Source organism: Triticum aestivum, chromosome 2A (genome assembly GCF_018294505.1).
Source record: "Triticum aestivum cultivar Chinese Spring chromosome 2A, IWGSC CS RefSeq v2.1, whole genome shotgun sequence".
Classification (NCBI taxonomy): domain Eukaryota; kingdom Viridiplantae; phylum Streptophyta; class Magnoliopsida; order Poales; family Poaceae; genus Triticum; species Triticum aestivum.
The window spans coordinates 664,844,567-664,864,416 of record NC_057797.1 but is presented as its reverse complement, the minus strand read 5'-3'; positions in this window follow the sequence as shown (position 1 = coordinate 664,864,416).

Sequence of the window (19,850 nt, the reverse complement as noted above, 5' to 3'; positions counted from 1 at the left end):
GGGAGGGGGAAATCATCACCATCATCATCACCAACGCTCCTCTCATTGGGAGAGGGCAATCTCCATTAACATCTTCACCAGCACCATCTCATCTCCAAACCCTAGTTCATCTCTTGTATCCAATTCTTGTCTCAAAGTCTGGGATTGGTGCTAGTAGGTTGCTAGTAGTGTTGATTACTCCTTGTAGTTGATGCTAGTTGGTTTATTTGGTGGAAGATCATATGTTCAGATCCTATATGCATATTATTACCCCTCTGATTATGAACATGAATATGCTTTGTGAGTAATTACGTTTGTTCCTGAGGACAAGGGAGAAGTCTTGCTATGAGTAGTCATGTGAATTTGGTATTTGTTTGATATTTTGATAAGATGTATGTTGTCTAGCCTCTAGTGGTGTTATGTGAACGTCGACTACATAACACTTCACCATTATTTGGGCCTAGAGGAAGGCATTGGGAAGTAATAAGTAGATGATGGGTTGCTAGAGTGACAGAAGCTTAAACCCTAGTTTATGCGTTGCTTCGTAAGGGGCTGATTTGGATCCACATGTTTCATGCTATGGTTAGGTTTACCTTAATACTTTTGTTGTAGTTGCAGATCCTTGCAATAGAGGTTAATCATAAGTGGGATGCTTGTTCAAGTAAGAACAGCAGCCAAGCACTAGTCCACCCACATATCAAATTATCAAAGTATCGAATGCGAATCATATGAACGTGATGAAAACTAGCTTGATGATATTCCAATGTGTCCTCGAGAGCGCTTTTCCTATTATAACAGTTTGTTCCGGCTTGTCCTTTGCTACAAAAAGGATTGGGCCACCTTGCTGCACTTTATTTACTTTTATTACTTGTTGCTCGTTACAATTTACCATATCACAAAACTATCTGTTACCACTTATTTCAGTACTTGCAGAGAATACCTTGCTGAAAACCGCTTATCATTTCCTTCTGCTCCTCGTTGGGTTCGACACTCTTACTTACCGAAAGGACTACGATAGATCCCCTATACTTGTGGGTCATCAAGACTCTTTTCTGGCGCCTTTGCCGGGGATTTTAGCGCTTTTGGTAGGTGGAATTTGGTAAGGAAAAAATTATATAGTGTGCTGAAATTTACCGTCACTTGTTACTATGGAAAGTAATTCTCTGAGGGGCTTGTTCGGGGTATCTTCACCCCATCCAGTAGAGCAAAGAGTTGCTCCTCAACCTACTGAACTTATTGAAAATGAAACTCCTTTTGAATTTCCTTCGGGTATGATGGAAAAACTGCTAGCTAACCCTTTTACAGGAGATGGAACAAAGCATCCTGATGAGCACTTAATGTATGTGGATTATTTAAGCTTGCAGGTATACCCGATGATGTTGCTAAGAAGAAGGTCTTCCCTTTTTCTTTGAAGGGAGACGTATTGATATGGTATAGGCTATGTGATGATATGAGATCATGGGACTATAAAAGATTGAAGTTGGAATTTCATCAAAAGTATTACCCTATGCATCTTGTTCATCATGATCACAATTATATATATAATATTTGGCCTCGTGAAGGAGAAAGCATCGCTCAAGCTTGGGGGAGGCTTAAATCAATGTTATATTCATGCCCCAATCATGAGCTCTCAAGAGAAATGATTATTCAGAATTTATATGCTCGGCTTTCTGATAACCATCGCACCATGCTCGATACTTCTTGTGCTGGCTCTTTTATGATGAAGACTATTGAATTCAGATGGAATTTATTGGATAGAATTAAACGCAACTCTGAAGATTGGGACCTCGATGAAGGTAAGGAGTCAGGTATGACACCTAAGTTTGATTGTGTTAAATCTTTTATGGATACTGATATTTTCCGTAAGTTTAGCACTAAATATGGACTTGACTCTGAGATAGTAGCTTCTTTCTGTGAATCTTTTGCTACTTATGTTGATCTCCCTAAGGAGAAGTGGTTTAAATATCATCCTCCCATAGAAGTAAAAGTAGCTGCACCTATTAAAGTTGAAGAAAAGGCTGTCACTTATAATGATCCTATTGTTCCTACTTCTTATGTTGAGAAACCACCTTTCCATGTTAGATTAAAGGATCATTCTAAAGCTTCAACTGTTGTTCGTAAAAGCAATATTAGAACTTATACACCTCTTGAGAAAGTTAAAGTAGAACCTAATATTGCTATTGTTAAAGATCTCTTGTCTGATAATATTGATGGGCATGTTATTCAGTTCAAAGGTGAAACTGCTAGAATTGCTAAACCTTGTGCTAAAGATAAACATAGACCTGTGGTAGGTGTCGTGGGTTTGTCACGACAGATGTCCTTGTTAAAGGACTTAGTCGTGGAGCCATCGCAACTGGTTAGCTTAAAAGGGGTTAGACCGGACAACGGGACACGGGAGTTTATACTAGTTCGGCCCCTTCGATGAAGGTAAAAGCCTACGTCTAGTTGTGATTGGTATTGCTAGGGTTTCGAAGGCCAGGTAGTCAATCCGCTTTGTCTGGCTCTCGAGTTGTTGTTGTCTGTCCCTAAACCGCGGCCGGGTCATCCCTTTATATACATAGGTTGACGCCCGCTGGGCTACAGAGTCCCGAAGCCGGATTATAAACGTATCCGGTTCGGCCTCTCTCTTTCTATCTTACTATACAAGTTACATGACTAGGCCGGTTTACATTTATAGACTGTAACCCACCTTTGGGCCCTCCGTAAAGAGCCATCATCTTTACATCTTCATGGGCTTCTAATCTTCAAAGAGTCAACCCGGCTACATAAGGCCGGTTTACCTCCAGTAGTAATATCCCCAACATTAGGCCCCAGATTGGTTTGAACTTGTTCATGTCAATCTTCCACACTTTAGAAAAAATCTTCTCTCTTATCTTCATTTTTGATCTTGTAAACCACCGTGACGTCATACTTCAAAATTACGATAAACCACCCTGATGTCATCCATCCGTTGATGTCGGAGATTTCCTTCATTTAATATATATCCAGTCATCGAGGCGACACCTTTATTAACTTATCCATTTTTTGGGATCCTCGATTCCCGTACTTGCCATTTTATCACTTCGCCTTATAAATAGGACCGAGGGGTCATTTTCACCGTTTCCCCCCACGCCTCTTCGCGTCGTCTTCCTCGCGCCGCTCAGCCTCTGGAGCTCTGCCGCCACCATCGACCGTCGCCTCTGCTCCGACCTTGGCCGCTGCATCACCCTGAACGCACCAGAATACTGCGGCGCCCTTCCGCTTCCTCACCAGCTCCAGTAAGCTATCTGCTTTTTTCACCATAGATCTGTTCTAGGGTTTCGACATTCTTCGCAGTTCTTCCGAAGTTCATCAGTGCTATTCTTCCCTGTTCTTCCTTTAATAGATGGACACTTCATGCTTGATGCATCTCTTGCCATAGCTTACCTACCATGGTCATCACAAATCCTTATGCGCAAAGAACTGATCTAGTCTGTCAAAAATTGCTTCAGTTCTGCACCCCTTCAAGATCCAATTATTTTTGCTTTTCTGTCTTATCTTTAGATCCGAAAGTTTTATACATCACTGTGAGATCTGTTTCTATATTCCTGTGAGATCCATTTCTCCTCGCACCAATATAAGCGGTTTAACATTGTATAAATAGTCTATGCCATTAGCCCTCTGATAAACCGAAAAAGCATGTTACCTTCACAATTATGCTCCGGTTTAACAATGTCTGATCAACCCTGTGCTAGCATTACCTTTCTCTCTCATTATACTAGTCTCCGGGTTGTACCATTCATCATATCAGCATATTTCTTACTCCCTTGTCTCTTGTGTATAATCATGCATAATTTATAAACCGGCCTTTCATTTTCAGTTTGTTCACTTTGCAATGGCCAAACAATTCACTGCCTGCAACTGGGCTCGTTCCCGGGTTACTGAGGCTCAATTGAATGAGATGGTTAGCATCGGCTCTCTGCCTAAGAAAACTGAGATCAAATGGCGAGTTCCAGGAACAGAGAATCCTCCAACCCCAAGACAAGGCGAGGTGGTAATCTTTGTTGACCATATAGGCCGTGGTTTCAAACCGCCAAGGTCCAAATTTTATCGAGATGTGCTTGCCAGCTTCCAACTACATCCACAAGATATTGGTCCCAACTCAGTCTCCAACTTATGCAATTTCCAAGTCTTCTGTGAAGTCTATTTACAAGAAGAACCAACTGCAGAATTGTTCCGGGATTTCTTTCACTTAAACCAGCGCACAGAGTTTGTGAATGGCTCGAACACAGAGCTTGGTGGTGTCTCGATTCAAAAGCAGAAAGAAGTGGAATTTCCTCATGCCAAACACCATAGCCACCCAAAGGAATGGAACCAAACATGGTTCTATTGCAGAGACACTTCGCCTGAGCATGAAAATCCCCTCCCCGGCTTCCGTGATCATAGATTATCCAATACTCACCCAATGCCACAACGCCTGAGCTCCTCAGAAAGGGCAAAATACGCTCCTCAAATCGCCAAGCTCCGGGCCTTTATGGCAAACGGTTTAACAGGTGTGGATTTTGTGCGCTGTTGGATATCCTGGAGTATTTTGCCACTAAGCCGGCGTCCCGGTTTAATGTGCGAATATACCGGTGAAGTTGACGATCCTCAACGCCACTGCAACATCCAATTATCTGAGGAAGAAGTCACTGAAGGTGTAAAGAAAATTCTAAATGAATCAGAACTGGTCTGCAGTCAAGCCGGTCTGAGTCCCTTCTATACCAAGAACAAACCGCCTGCTGTAAGCATTACACTTCCTCTTCATCTCTAATATCTTTAACTTATACAAGCTGTAACCCTTCTTCTATATATATAGGGTGATGACCCTTTCTGGAAATGGAAATCCATAGAGAAAGCGGCAAAGCCAACTGGAGACAAAGTGGTCAAACCAACACGCCCGAAGTTGAGGTAGAACTTGATTAATATGGAACTTGATGATGATACCGATGACCCAGAAGTTGAGGTAGAACTTGACTCACTTGGCTCTCTTTTTATGCATCTTGTTAACAATGATCTTCCTCAGGAGGAGGCAGAAGCTAGTCAGGCTGATGATGTAGAGGTAATTACCCTTTCCTCCGATTCAGACTCTATGCCAACACAAAAAACTCGCCAAGCAATCCGGAAAGTGAGCTTTTCTCATCCTCTTGCTCACTTGGATCCAACATTTATTTTGAAGACTCAACAACATGAGCTCGCCAGACAACCCTGCATAGTGGCCAACAAGTCACCTCTACCGGTTTACCTGATACTCCGGTTCGGAAGCGCCGGTCTGAGGTCTCTCCTACTTCTGACCATTCTTACCCCAAGGCAGGTTATTTCAGACAACCTCTTAATCCGTCCGATTCAAATTATCAGGTGACACCTCCTTCCTCTTCTGGTGAATCGACAACAACTCAACTCCCCCCTTTGAAAACTGTGGCCGGGTGAGTTATGAAAAACCATTCCTTTCAATGCGCCCTATATCTTTTGAACAGGATATTAATCCTTTTTATTCTGTTTGCAGGGCCAAAGCCAGACCCAGCAAGAAAGCTCGGGTCACCAATCCGCCAGAAGACCCTGTTGCCGAAGAAGAAGAACCAAGAGGTGAACCGGAGCAGACTGGTGAACCGGAAGGCCTCCATCCTGAAACAACTTTTCATGATCCGCCCCTTGACGGCCAACAAACTGAAGAACCAACAGATTCTGAGCCTGCCGCCCCTGATACTGAACCGGCAGAACCAAACCGGGCTAATCCAATGAAAGACACTGAAATTCCATCATCATCCACCAAAAATCCTGAAGGCCAGGGTGATGACGTTATTATTACTGGAACATGCCACAGCTCTCCTGGTCATCCCGTCATTTTGGCTCAGCATAGTGCCAAAGAAGAGCAAATTGCCAGGGATAAAGGTAAATGGAGCAGCGACTTATCAAGCTATGCTCATCTTAACGCTGATGAGCTTCATTCCGGCTTCTTGAACCGTCTGCACTCAAACCGGGATTATGAAGCCGGTTTGGTGAATTTGATGAAAGAACGATATGAGGTAAATGCTTCTCCCTTGTACATTGATTTATAGGTGAAATAGTATTCCAAGTAGCCTCCAAGAGCCGTTTTATGATTGTTAATCATAAACCGAGTCTTTGTAACACTTCAAGCATCCCATCATTGATCATTGCAAAGTCGTGTCCTCAATCACAGATAAGACTCATGTTTGAAAAAAAATAGATAATGTTCTGCAGCATAGCCCCCATAGGCCGGTTCAACTTGGCAAGTTAATCCGGTTTTTAATCCACAACACCGGTTTAAAACAAACGTACATTAGCCCCCAAGTGTCAAGGATAATGATTGCATTGTTCTGGAGACTTGTATAGAGGGTAGTATTTGAGAGCAAATAGGCATTAGCCCCCAAGTATGAAGTGGATAACTTGTTATATGCTTTATACTTAGTGCATAAATATGTTTTTTTTGTTGAATATACCTTTAATGTTGCAGGCTGAACTGAGAAGCAAAGATGCCCAAAACTCTGACTTGCAAGAAAATGTGAAGTCTCAACAAGCCAAAGCTGCAAAAGCCAAAGAGGAGCTGACGCAGGCCCTGGCCGGAATGGAAAAATTGAAAGAATCCTTAAACCAAGATTGTGCTGAATGGGAAACCGAAAAAGCCAGTTTGACCAAAAGAGCTGTAGATGCCGAGGAAGCCCTGAAACCGGTGGTTGAAGAACTAGCTGGTTTGAAGCGCCAAATCAATGCTATGCCCTCTGCTATCTTTGGTAAGTGTCTGCTTATGTATGTTGCACCAATCAATGAATCTTAAAACTGACCAAAATGTTGATAAAATCTTTGGCAGGAACTCGGATCACTCATCTTGGTGCAGATATGCAGATGAAGCTCAAAGCGGCATATACATTGGTTGAGAAGCTATACTCTGGATCTCAGCGAGCCATTAGTACAGCGGCTTATAACAAACTGGCGCCCACGTTGATTAAGGAGACCCTTGAGAAGCTGGGCATGTTAACGGCGCGTATTGGCGAGTTGAAAAGAGCCGCTGCGAGAGCAGGAGCATTAACCGCCCTTATTCGAGCCAAGGCTTGGATTCCAGACCTTGAAGCGGAGGATATCATTAAAGGATATCCAGGCATTAAAGAAGACGGTTCAAACTTTGACAATGATGATCTTTGGCGGCTGACCAAACAGATGCGGCCAGCGGCCAGCAAATTGGCTGAGGACACCGATTTGTCCCATTTTCAACCGTTTTATGATGCAGAAGGGAAAAGACAGCCGACCGATATCCATGAAGTCGAAGAACTTGTGCCTCCGATTTGTAAGCACACTTATGCCCCTGATATTAACCCTTCTGATCTTATCCATGAGGAAGCAGTGTTCCAAGCTTTAACCGAAATCAATTGGTCAACGACTGATTTCCAGCGGCTGGGGAGGGATGAAGAAGCGCCGACACCAACTGATCCGCAACCGTCAAACCGTCGTGATGAAGAGTCCTGATCCGGTTGCCGGTTTATATGGCTACTGTGAAAAACAATGGCACTGTTTGAACCGCTTTGAAGCTTCATGTAATAGGATAGCTGAAACTTTGTTTATCTGCCATGCCATTGAGCATGTTTCATAACGCCATGCCATTGAGCATGTTTCATAATGCCCTTCAGGATATACTTTATGCATAGCCTATGATGACTTGCCTTCCTGGGTCCAAAAAACTTAAAAGTGTCTAGCGGTTTACCGCTAAACATGTCATAATATCCAAGAAGTATATAGTACTTTAGCTGAATAATCAAGTGTTTGTACAAAAAATAATGTACATAACATACCTGATTGATTGACCAAACGTGTATACAGCAAAGGTGTTTAACACCAACCCAATACGTTTGATAATTTCATCTTCATAATGCTGGTCTATCTATTAAACCGGACCGGTATAACTACCGGATTTTCTTTATAACACTGGTGATTTAGTCAAACCATACCGGGTCAATGACCACCGGTTTATAATTGATCATGTGCCAACAACTGGTGGTTGGAAAGCAAGCCGGGTCAAGGACGCCGGTTTATCAAAAAATACTTAAGATTGTCAACAAACAAAATTCAAATGGGAAAATATGCGAGGCTTTTTATGAGCTGCCAGGCTCCAAATCGAGGCTTTTCATGGGCTGCCAGGCCTCCGAGTTAAACCATTTAGCAAAGCCTTTTAAGATGGGCCTCCAATTAACCAATCATATTTTTAACTGTGACAAGTTCAGGGTCTGTGAAAGATTGACTTGTCAAACGTTCGATGGGTCATGCCAGGATTACCTGGATAGGAGTGGCTTACTTGATGAAGGCAGGTTAACCCGGGGTTTTAGGTGAATACACCAGGCTTCCAAGCCGTGGCTTGATAGCCAATTACGAGGGTCCTTTCAAACTCTTTGTTGCTTTGCAAAAAAGAGCCCCCAAGTAACTTTGTGAGCGATGCTCAGAGTGTGCCTATGTTTGAGTTTGTACTGTGTACAATACTCTCTTTGGCTCCACAAATTTTCCTTGTGTGGCTGAAATGCCTATCAAGAGGTGTAGCTGTGGTTCAAACATGACCAAGCCCCCTAGTGATTTTCTTTATCTTTATGCAGCTGCTAAAGCCGGTTTAACAAAGACTCCACTTTGACCGTTAACTTGTAAAAGCACACATATGATATAAGAAAGAACAGATACCCCGCTTATAATGGAGGCTCCGGTTTATTATATGGTATATACACTGTCATAAATATGTACAGATGAAGAGCCTATGGCTTCAAGTATAGTAAGGCCGAAGGAGAGCTATGTTCCATGGCCGCTTTGTCTCCTCCTCCGATTGACGTGAGTCTTCATGCTCTCGAACATCAATGAGGTAGTAGGATCCGTTGTGCAGATTTTTGCTGACCACAAAGGGTCCTTCCCAAGGGGGGGGATAACTTGTGCATATCAGTCTGATCCTGGATGAGCCGGAGCACCAAATCACCTTCTTGAAAGGTTCTAGTTTTAACCCGGCGGCTGTGATAACGTCGAAGATCTTGTTGATAAATCGCCGAATGTGCTGCTGCAAGATCCCGCTCTTCATCCAACAGGTCCAGAGAATCCCGACGTGCCTTCTCATTATCAGCTTCAACATAAGCTGCCACACGGGGCGAATCGTGACGGATGTCACTAGGAAGAACCGCCTCCGCTCCATAAACCATGAAGAAAGGTGTGTAACCCGTAGACCTATTGGGTGTGGTGTTGATGCTCCATAACACAGAAGGTAGCTCCTCGACCCAACAACCCGGCGTCCGCTTTAAGGGAACCATAAGCCTTGGTTTGATACCCCGTAGGATTTCTTGATTTGCCCTTTCTGCTTGACCATTAGATTGGGGGTGAGCCACTGATGCTAGATCAAGCCGGATGTGCTCACGTTGACAGAATTCTTCCATCTCTCCTTTTGATAAGTTAGTACCATTGTCTGTTATAATGCTATGTGGAAAGCCAAACCAGAATATCACCTTTTTGATGAATTGAACCGCCGTGGCTGCATCACACTTGCTGACTGGCTCTGCCTCTACCCACTTAGTGAATTTATCAACTGCTACTAACAGATGGGTCTTCTTGTCCTTGGAGCGCTTGAAGGGTCCAACCATATCCAGCCCCCAAGTTTCAAATGGCCACGTAATTGGAATCATCCGCAACTCTTGAGCCGGAACGTGCGCACAGCGGGGAAACTTTTTACATCCATCACATCTTTTGACTAAATCCTCTGCATCAGCATGCGCCGTCAACCAGTAAAAACCGTGGCGAAAAGCTTTGGCAACCAACGACTTTGAACCAGCATGGTGACCGCAATCCCCTTCATGAATTTGTCGCAAAATCTCACAACCTTCTTGAGGAGAAACGCATCACTGAATTGCTCCTGAAACACTGTAACGATGTAACTCCCCATTGAGTATGGTCATGGACTTGGACCACCGGATTATCTATCGAGCCAACGTTTCCTTAGCTGGTAACTCGCCCCAGTTCATGTAATCCAGATATGGGATCGCCCAATCCGGTATGGCATGTAGAGCTGCCACCAACTGACCCTCCGGATCAGGAATAGCCAAATCTTCTTCGGTTAGTATTTTGACTGACGGATTGTGCAATACATCAAGAAAGACATTGGGCGGAACCGGTTTACCTTGGGAACCAAGACGACTTAAAGCGTCCGTCGCTTCATTCTTCCGACGGTCTATATGGCCCACCTGATAACCTTTAAAGTGACCAGCCAATGCATCCACCTCTCGCCGATATGCAGCCATGAGTGGGTCCTTAGAATCCCAAGTGCCAGACACTTGCTGAGCCACTAGATCTGAATCGCCGAAGCACTTAACCCAGCTCAAATTCATCTCTATAGGCATCCGAAGACTGTGGAGTAAAGCCTCAATTCAGCTGCATTGTTAGTACAAGGGAACATTAAACGGAGGACATAACAAAACTTGTCACCTCATGGGGAAGTTAATATGACTCCAGCCCCCAAACCCTCTAACTGTCTGGATCCATCAAAATGAATAGTCCAATATGTATTATCTGGTTTCTCCTCAGGTGCCTGTAACTTCGTCCAATCGTTGATGAAAACTACGAGTGCCTGGGACTTGATCGCCGTGCGGGGTATATATTTGAGTCCGTGAGGTCCAAGCCTAATGGCCCACTTGGCAATCCGGCGAGTTGCCTCTCTGTTTTGAATGATGTCGCCCAGAGGAGCTGAACTGACCACTGTGATAGGATGGCCCTAAAAATAGTGTTTGAGCTTCCGGCTTGCCATAAACACCCCATACACTAGTTTCTGCCAATGTGGATACCTCTGCTTTGACTCAATGAGCACCTCACTGGTATAATAAACTGGCCATTGAACCGGATACTCTTTGCCAAGCTCCTTGCGCTCTACCATAATGGCTACGCTGACAGCCCGGGCATTAGCAGCCACATACAACAATAATGGCTCTTTATCGATCGGTGCTACCAGCACGGGCGGTTCCACCAGCTGCCTCTTCAGATCTTCAAACGCCTTATCAGCTGCCTCACTCTAGACAAAGTTATCTGTTTTCTTGAGCATCTGATATAAGGGGATGGCCTTCTCTCCAAGGCGGCTGATAAACCGGCTCAAGGCTATAATCTGGTTGGCCAGACGTTGCACATCATTAATACACGCCGATTTAGCCAAGGACGTAATTGCTGCAATCTTTTCCAGATTAGCCTCAATGCCTCTGTTTGAAACCAGAAAGCCTAAGAGCTTTCCTGCCGGGACACTGAAAACACACTTCTCCGGATTGAGCATCATCTTGTAAACCCGGAGATTGTCAAAGGTTTCCCGTAGATCACCTATCAATGTCCCCTCCTTTCTGGATTTCACCACAATATCATCCACATACGCATGAACATTGCGCCCAATTTGCTTATGAAGGCAATTCTGAACACATTGCTGGTAAGTTGCCTGGGCACTTTTGAGTCCAAAGGGCATGGAAACATAGCAGAAGGATCCAAAGGGAGTTATAAAGGCTGTCTTCTCCTGGTCCTTAACTAACTGCCATTTTGATCTGATGATAACCAGAGTAAGCATCCAAAAAACACAAATGGTCACAACCCGCCGTAGCATCAATTATCTGATCAATGCGAGGGAGAGCAAAGGGGTCTGCAGGGCAAGCCTTGTTTAAATCTGTGTAGTCCACACACATGCGCCAAGTGCCGTTTTTCTTAAGAACCAGCACCGGATTGGCTAACCACTCTGGATGAAAAACTTCAACAATAAACCCAGCAGCCAACAAACGGGCTACCTCTTCACCTATAGCCTTGCATATTTCCTCGTTGAAACGGCGGAGGAACTGTCGGACCGGTTTGAATTTAGGATCAATGTTGAGTGTGTGCTCAGCGAGTTCTCTCGGTACACCCGGCATGTCAGAAGGTTTCCATGCAAAGATGTCCCGATTCTCACGGATGAACTCGATGAGTGCGCTTTCCTATTTGGGATCCAGGTTAGCGCTGATGCTGAACTGTTTGGATGAATCGCCAGGGACAAAGTCAACCATCTTAGTGTCTGTAGCTGATTTGAACTTCAATGCTGGATCATGTTCCGTAGTTGGCTTTTTTAAGGAGGTCATGTCTGCCGGATCAACTTGCTCCTTATAGAATTTTAACTCCTCCGTGGCACAAACCGACTCAGCATAAGCCGCATCGCCTTCTTCACACTCCAAAGCAATCTTTCTACTTCCATGTACTGTGATAGTCCCCTTATGCCCTGGCATTTTAAGCTGTAGGTAAACATAACATGGCCTTGCCATAAACTTAGCATAAACCGGCCGCCCAAACAAGGCGTGGTACGGACTTTTGATCTTCACCACCTCAAATGTCAATGTTTCTGACCTTGAATCGTAGTCATCTCCAAAAGCTACCTCCAAAGCTATCTTACCAACAGGATATGCAGACTTACCAGGCACCACACCATGAAATACCGTATTCGACGGTTTAAGATCCTTATCTGTCAACCCCATACGGCGGAATGTATCATAATACAAAATATTGATACTACTTCCCCCATCCATGAGCACTTTAGTGAACTTGTATCCCCCAACTTGAGGGGCTACCACCAAGGCCAAATGACCTGGATTATCAACCCGGGGCGGGTGATCCTCTCTACTCCACAAAATAGGTTGCTCCGACCAGCGTAAATACTGAGGTACTGCCGGCTCAACAGAGTTGACTGCCCTTTTGTGAAGCTTCTGATCACGTTTGCACAAACTAGTAGTGAAGACATGATATTGCCCGCTGTTCAGCTGTTTGGGATTGCTCTGATAACCCGACTGCTGCTGCTGCTGCTGACTCCCCTGATGGTTGTAACCTCCCTGGTTGCCTTGGTGTCCTTGATTGACGTGTCCGGTTTGATTGCCTGGAAACCCTGAACCGGAACCACCACCTCCGTAACCCGGCCCGTGGAAACCTCCTCCTGAACCGCCGGGCGGGCCGCTGTCATATTGGAACATATTGGAATTCTTGAAATCCCGCATGATATAACAATCTTTCCAGAGATGTGATGCCGGTTTCTCCTTCGATCCATGCTTTGGACAGGGCTGATTTAACAAACGCTCCAAATTGTTGCCTGGACCTCCACCCCTCTGGGGCTGCTTGCCTTTACGGCGCTGGCCATTCTCCTGCGCGTTGGTATTTGCGACAAAGTCCAAACCACTGTCGGCCTTGCGCTTACCAGCGTTTCCATGGCCTGCCGGATTATGTTGTTGGCCTTTGGCATTGCCGTTCTTCTTACCCTTCTCCGGTTTGTCCTCCTCTGAATCCGGATCCTTGGTATTATCTGAATCGGCATATTTAACCAAAGCGGCCATGAGTGTTGACATGTCGTTGCAGTGACGTTTGAGCCTTCCCAATTTCTGTTTCAATGGTTTGAAATGGCAATTGCCTTCTAACGTTAACACTGCCGGTGTCTGCATTGATACGATCTGATGAATGCAAAATCGCCGAGACCCGTTTGACCCAATGGGTCGTGGACTCCCCTTCCTCTTGGACACAAGCGTCCAAATCTACAATTGACATTGGCTGCTTACACGTATCCTTGAAGTTCTGGATAAACCGGTGCTTCAGTTTGGCCCATGATCCAATAGAGTTGGTCGGCAAGCTCTACAACCAAGTGCGAGCTGTTCCTTCCAACATCATGGTGAAATATTTAGCACACACCGCCTCATCCACATCTAACATCTCCATTGCCATCTCATAGCTCTCCACCCACGCCTCTGGCTGCAAATCGGCGGTATAATTTGGTACCTTACGAGGTCCCTTGAAATCCTTGGGTAGTCGCACATTACGCAAATCGGGAGTTAAACACGGTACCCCTAAGGAACTGAACATCGCCCCTGGATCCACGGAGGCGGTGGAGTGAACCGGAGTATGCTGTTGTGCTCTGTGTCGAGCTATCAACTCGGCCTCTCGACGTGCATGGCCATGGTCCACAACATCTTGCACATTAGCACCTCCCCCAGCCGGGTTGTTCCCTCGTGGCAAATTTCGGCGACGTGCACTAATGGACACGGCCGGTTCGTCCACCACGTGTCTGCTATAACTCCGGCTTGGACGGGGAGTGGAATGTATCCTCTCACGGGTGTGTGAATATGCTTGCTGTTGATTTAGTGCTGTCTGAAGGAGATCCCTGGCCCGATGCGCTTCCACTGCAACTGGTAACTCGCCGTCGGTTGGGAGGGCCGCCAGGCGTGAAGCGGCGGCCACAATGTTGTCCAACGGGTTGGAATAATGCCCGGGCGGCGTTTATGGTACAACATTGTTCTAGCGAGGCAGGTCCGTCGTGCGCGGCTGAACCGGCGCTCCTGCTCCCGGCGCCCCCGCCCGGTTTAGCGTGGGTTGGTTACCAGCTCCTGCACCTAGCGTGTTGAAAAGATTCTGCGGCTTATAAGCCGACGGGAGACGTGATCGGTACCTTCTTATCATGACTTGCTCTGAAGCATTCTGATCCAGTCTAATCTGGTAAGCCTGTGCTTCCAACTCGGCCCGCTCCGTAGCCATCCTGGCGTTCTCTGCTGCCAGGTCCGCTTTAGCCTGGGCTATCTGATCTTTCACTTTTACAATCTCCGCATCGTGCTGATCCCTGGCTGCCGCGTCTACCTTCGCGGACATCAATGTTGCCAGAGCGTTGAACAAATCAGACAAGACTTGGGCCGGAGGTGGCGCCGAGCTTCCTGCCCCTGCTGGTGTGGCCATCGTTGAACCGGAGAGCATTGCTGCGGCGGTACATGAATGAGGCGCCGATTGTGTGCCGGCCATGAAGATAGCGGCCCGGTTTGGCAGACTGGGGGAATCCGGAATACTGTTTCCCTCGGATCCTCCCTCAATCCGGCCGTCCTGCAACTGGTAAAGCGGTTCGGTTTCTCCAGAAGACTCATCATCAGAGCAGACTACGGTTTCTCCATCGGACACCGGTCCGTCCTCGTACCCCAATCCATGGACGACTCCTACGAAAACATGCCTTGCCTCGGGCTGAACCGGCAAAGAACTTGCACGCCGAGCCGTTTCGATGATGTCGGTGCAGATGTCCGGCTCGGGGGCCGGTTCACCGATCTTGCCGATGAAGACGTGAATCCCACCAAAGGGGACCCGGTACCCGTATTCGATTGAATCGGCCTCGGGACCCCATCCTGCATTGTCGATGTAGAGCTTACCGCGGCGACTCTTCATCATCCGGCCCACAGCGTATCCCTTGAGTCCATCGAAGCTGCCCTTTAAGAACTCAAAACCATCGTGCGATGGCCCCATGGTGGGCGCCAACTGTCGTGGGTTTGTCATGGCAGATGTCCTCGTGAAAGGACATAGTCGTGGAGCCATCGCAACGGGTTAGCTTAAAGGGGTTAAACCGGACAAGGGGACACGGGAGTTTATACTAGTTCGGCCCCTTTGATGAAGGTAAAAGCCTACATCTAGTTGTGATTGGTATTGCTAGGGTTTCGAAGGCCAGGGAGCGAATCTGCTTTGTCTGGCTCTCGAGTTGTTCTTGTCTATCTCTAAACCGCGGCCGGGTCGTCCCTTTATATACATAGGTTGACGCCCGCCGGGCTACAGAGTCCCGAAGCCGGATTTATGAACGTATCCGGTTCGGCCTCTCTCTTTCTATCTCACTATACAAGTTACATGACTAGGCCGGTTTACATTTATAGACTGTAACCCGCCTTTGGGCCCTCCGTAAAGCGCCATCATCTTTACATCTTCATGGGCTTCTAATCTTCAAAGAGTCAACCCGGCTACATAAGGTCGGTTTACCTCCAGTAGTAATATCCCCAACATTAGGCCCCAGATTGGTTTGAACTTGTTCATGTCAATCTTCCACACTTTAGAAAAAATCTTCTCTTATCTTCATTTTTGATATTGTAAACCGCCGTGATGTCATACTTCAAAATTATGATAAACCGCCCTGACGTCATCCATCTGTTGATGTTGGAGATTTCCTTCATTTAATATATATCCAGTCATCAGGGCGACACCTTTATTAACTTATCCATTTTTGGGGCTCCTCGATTCCCGTACATGCCATTTTATCACTTCGCCTTATAAATAGGACCGAGGGGTTATTTTCACCGTTCCCCCCATGCCTCTTCGCGTCGTCTTCCTCGCGCCGCTCAGCCTCTGGAGCTCCGCCGCCACCGTCGACCGTCGCCTCTGCTCCAACCTTGGCCGCTGCATCACCCTGAACGCACCAGAATACTGCGGCGCCCTTCCGCTTCCTCACCAGCTCCGGTAAGCTCTCTGCTTTTTTCACCATAGATCCGTTCTAGGGTTTCGACATTCTTCGCAGTTCTTCCGAAGTTCATCAGTGCTATTCTTCCCTGTTCTTCCTTTAATAGATGGACACTTCATGCTTGATGCATCTCTTGCCGTAGCTTACCTACCATGGTCATCACAAATCCTTATGCGCAAAGAACTGATCTAGTCTATCAAAAATTGCTTCAGTTCTGCACCCCTTCAAGATCCAATTATTTTTGCTTTTCTGTCTTATCTTTAGATCCGAAAGTTTTATACATCACTGTGAGATCTGTTTCTATATTCCTGTGAGATCCGTTTCTCCTCGCACCAATATAAGCGATTTAACATTGTATAAATATTCTATGCCATTAGCCCTCTGATAAACTGGAAAAGCATGTTACCTTCACAATTATGCTTCGGTTTAACAGTGTCTGATCAACCCTATGCTAGCATTACCTTTCTCTCTCATTATACTAGTCTCCGGGTTGTACCATTCATCATATCAGCATATTTCTTACTCCCTTGTCTCTTGTGTATAATCATGCGTAATTTATAAACTGGCCTTTCATTTTCAGTTTGTTCGCTTTGCAATGGACAAACAATTCACTGCCCGCAACTGGGCTGTTCCTGGGTTATAGGGCTCAATTGAATGAGATGGTTAGGCATCCGGCTCTCTGCCTAGGAAACTGGATCAAATGGCGAGTTCCCAGGAACAAGAGAATCCTCCCAACCCCAAGACAAGGCCGAGGTGGTAAATCTTTGTTGTACCATATAGGCCATGGTTTCAAATCGCCTAGGGTCAAAATTTTATCGAGATGTGGCTTGCAAGCTTTCAACTGCAATCCACAAATATTAGAACTTATTTACAACCTCCTGAGCAAGTTAAATGTAGAACCTGAATTATTGCTATTGTTTAAAGATCTCTTGTCTGTTAATATTGAGGGCAGGTTATTCAGTTCAAGGTGAAACTGCTAGAATTGCTAACCTTGCTAAAGATAAACCTAGACCTGTGGTAGGCGTGCCTGTTATTTTGTTAAAATAGGAGATCATTGTTATCATGGGTTATGTGATGTGGGTGCTAGTGCTAGTGTTATACCTTATGACTTGTATAAAGAAATTATGCATGACATTGCACCTGCTGAGTTAGAAGATATTGATGTCACAATTAAACTTGCCAATAGAGATACTATTTCAGCAATGGGAATTGTTAGAGATGTTGAAGTCTTGTGTGGGAAAACTAAATATCCTGCTGATTTTTTTGTTCTTACTTCTCCACAAGATAGCTTTTGTCCCATTATATTTGGTAGACCCTTCTTGAACACTGTTAATGCTAGGATAGATTGCGAAAAGAATGTTGTTACTATTGGCTTGGATGATATGGTTCATGAGTTTAATTTCTCTAAATTTAGTAAACAACATCGTGAGGAAGAATTACCTAGTAAGGATGAAATTATTGGTCTTGCTTCTATTGCCGTACCTCCTAGGGATCCTTTAGAACACTATTTGCTAGACCATGAAAATGATATATTCATGAATGGAAGAAGGGAAATAGATGAAGTATTCTTTAAACAGGAACCTATTCTGCAACACAACTTGCCTGTTGAAATTTTAGGGGATCCTCCTCCACCCAAGGGTGATCCCGTGTTTGAGCTTAAACCGTTGCCTGATAATCTTAAATATGCTTATCTTGATGAAAAGAAGATATATCCTGTTATTATTAGTGCTAACCTTTCAGAGCATGAAGAAGAAAGATTATTGAAAACTCTGAAGAAGCATCGTGCTGCTATTGGATATACTCTTGATGATCTTAAGGGCATTAGTCCCACTCTATGTCAACATAAAATAAATTTGGAAGCAGATGCCAAACCAGTTCGTGATCCTCAACGACGTCTGAATCCTAAAATGAAAGAAGTGGCAAGAAAAGAAATACTCAAGCTTCTGGAGGCAGGTATAATTTATCCCGTTGCTCATAGTGAGTGGGTAAGTCCTGTCCATTGTGTCCCTAAGAAGGGAGGTATTACTGTTGTTCCTAATGATAAAGATGAATTGATTCCACAAAGAATTATCACATGTTATAGGATGGTAATTGATTTCCATAAATTAAATAAAGCTACTAAGAAAGATCATTACCCCTTACCTTTTATTGATCAAATGCTAGAAAGATTATGCAAACATACACACTATTGCTTTCTAGATGGTTATTCTGGTTTCTCTCAAATACCTGTGTCTGCTAGAGATCAATCAAAGACTACTTTTACATGCCCTTTTGGTACTTTTGCTTATAGACGTATGCCTTTTGGTTTATGTAATGCACCTGCTACCTTTCAAAGATGCATGATGGCTATATTCTCTGTCTTTTGTGAAAAGATTTGTGAGGTTTTCATGGACGATTTTTCCGTCTATGGTTCCTCTTTTGATGATTGCTTGAGCAATCTTGATCGAGTTTTGTAGAGATGTGAAGAAACTAATCTTGTCTTGAATTTGGAAAAGTGCCATTTTATGGTTAATGAAGGTATTGTCTTGGGGCATAAAGTTTCTGAAAGAGGTATTGAAGTTGATAAAGCCAAGGTTGATGCTATTGAAAAGATGACATGTCCCAAGGACATCAAAGGTATAAGAAGTTTCCTTGGTCACGCCGGATTTTACAGGAGGTTCATTAAGGACTTCTCAAAAATTTCTCGGCCTCCGACTAATTTATTGCAAAAAGATATACCATTTGTCTTTGATGATGATTGTGTAGAAGCATTTGAAATAATTAAGAAAGCATTAGTCTCCGCACCTTTTATTTAGCCACCCGATTGGAATTTACCCTTTGAAATTATGTGTGATGCTAGTGATTATGCTATAGGTGCTGTTCTAGGGCAAAGAGTTGATAAGAAATTAAATGTTATCCATTATGCTAGTAAGACTCTAGACAATGCTCAAAGAAATTATGCTACTACTGAAAAAGAGCTTTTAGCAGTTGTATTTGCTTGTGATAAGTTCATATCTTATATTGTTGATTCTAAAGTAACTATTCACACTGATCATGCTGCTATTAAATACCTTATGGAAAAGAAAGATGCTAAACCTAGACTTATTAGATGGGTTCTCTTGTTGCAAGAATTTGATTTGCATATTGTTGATAGAACAGGAGCTGTGAACCCTGTTGCAGACAACTTGTCTAGGTTAGAGAATGTTCTTGATGACCCACTACCTACTAATGATAACTTTCTTGATGAACAATTAAATGTTATAAGTACTTCTTGTAGTACTCCATGGTATGCTGATTATGCTAATTATATTGTTGCTAAGTTTATACCACCTAGTTTCACATACCAGCAAAAAAAAGTTTTTCTATGACTTGAGACATTACTTTTGGGATGACCCACATCTTTATAAAGAAGGAGTAGATGGTGTTATTATACATTATGTACCTGAGCATGAACAGGAACAGATCCTACGCAAGTGTCATTCCGAGTCTTATGAGGACACCACGCTGGAGATAGAACTGCACATAAGGTATTGCAATCTAGTTTTTGTTGGCCTACTCTCTTCAAGGATGCCCGTAAGTTTGTCTAGTCTTGTGATGAATGTCAAAGAATTGGTAACATTAGTAGATGTCAAGAAATGCC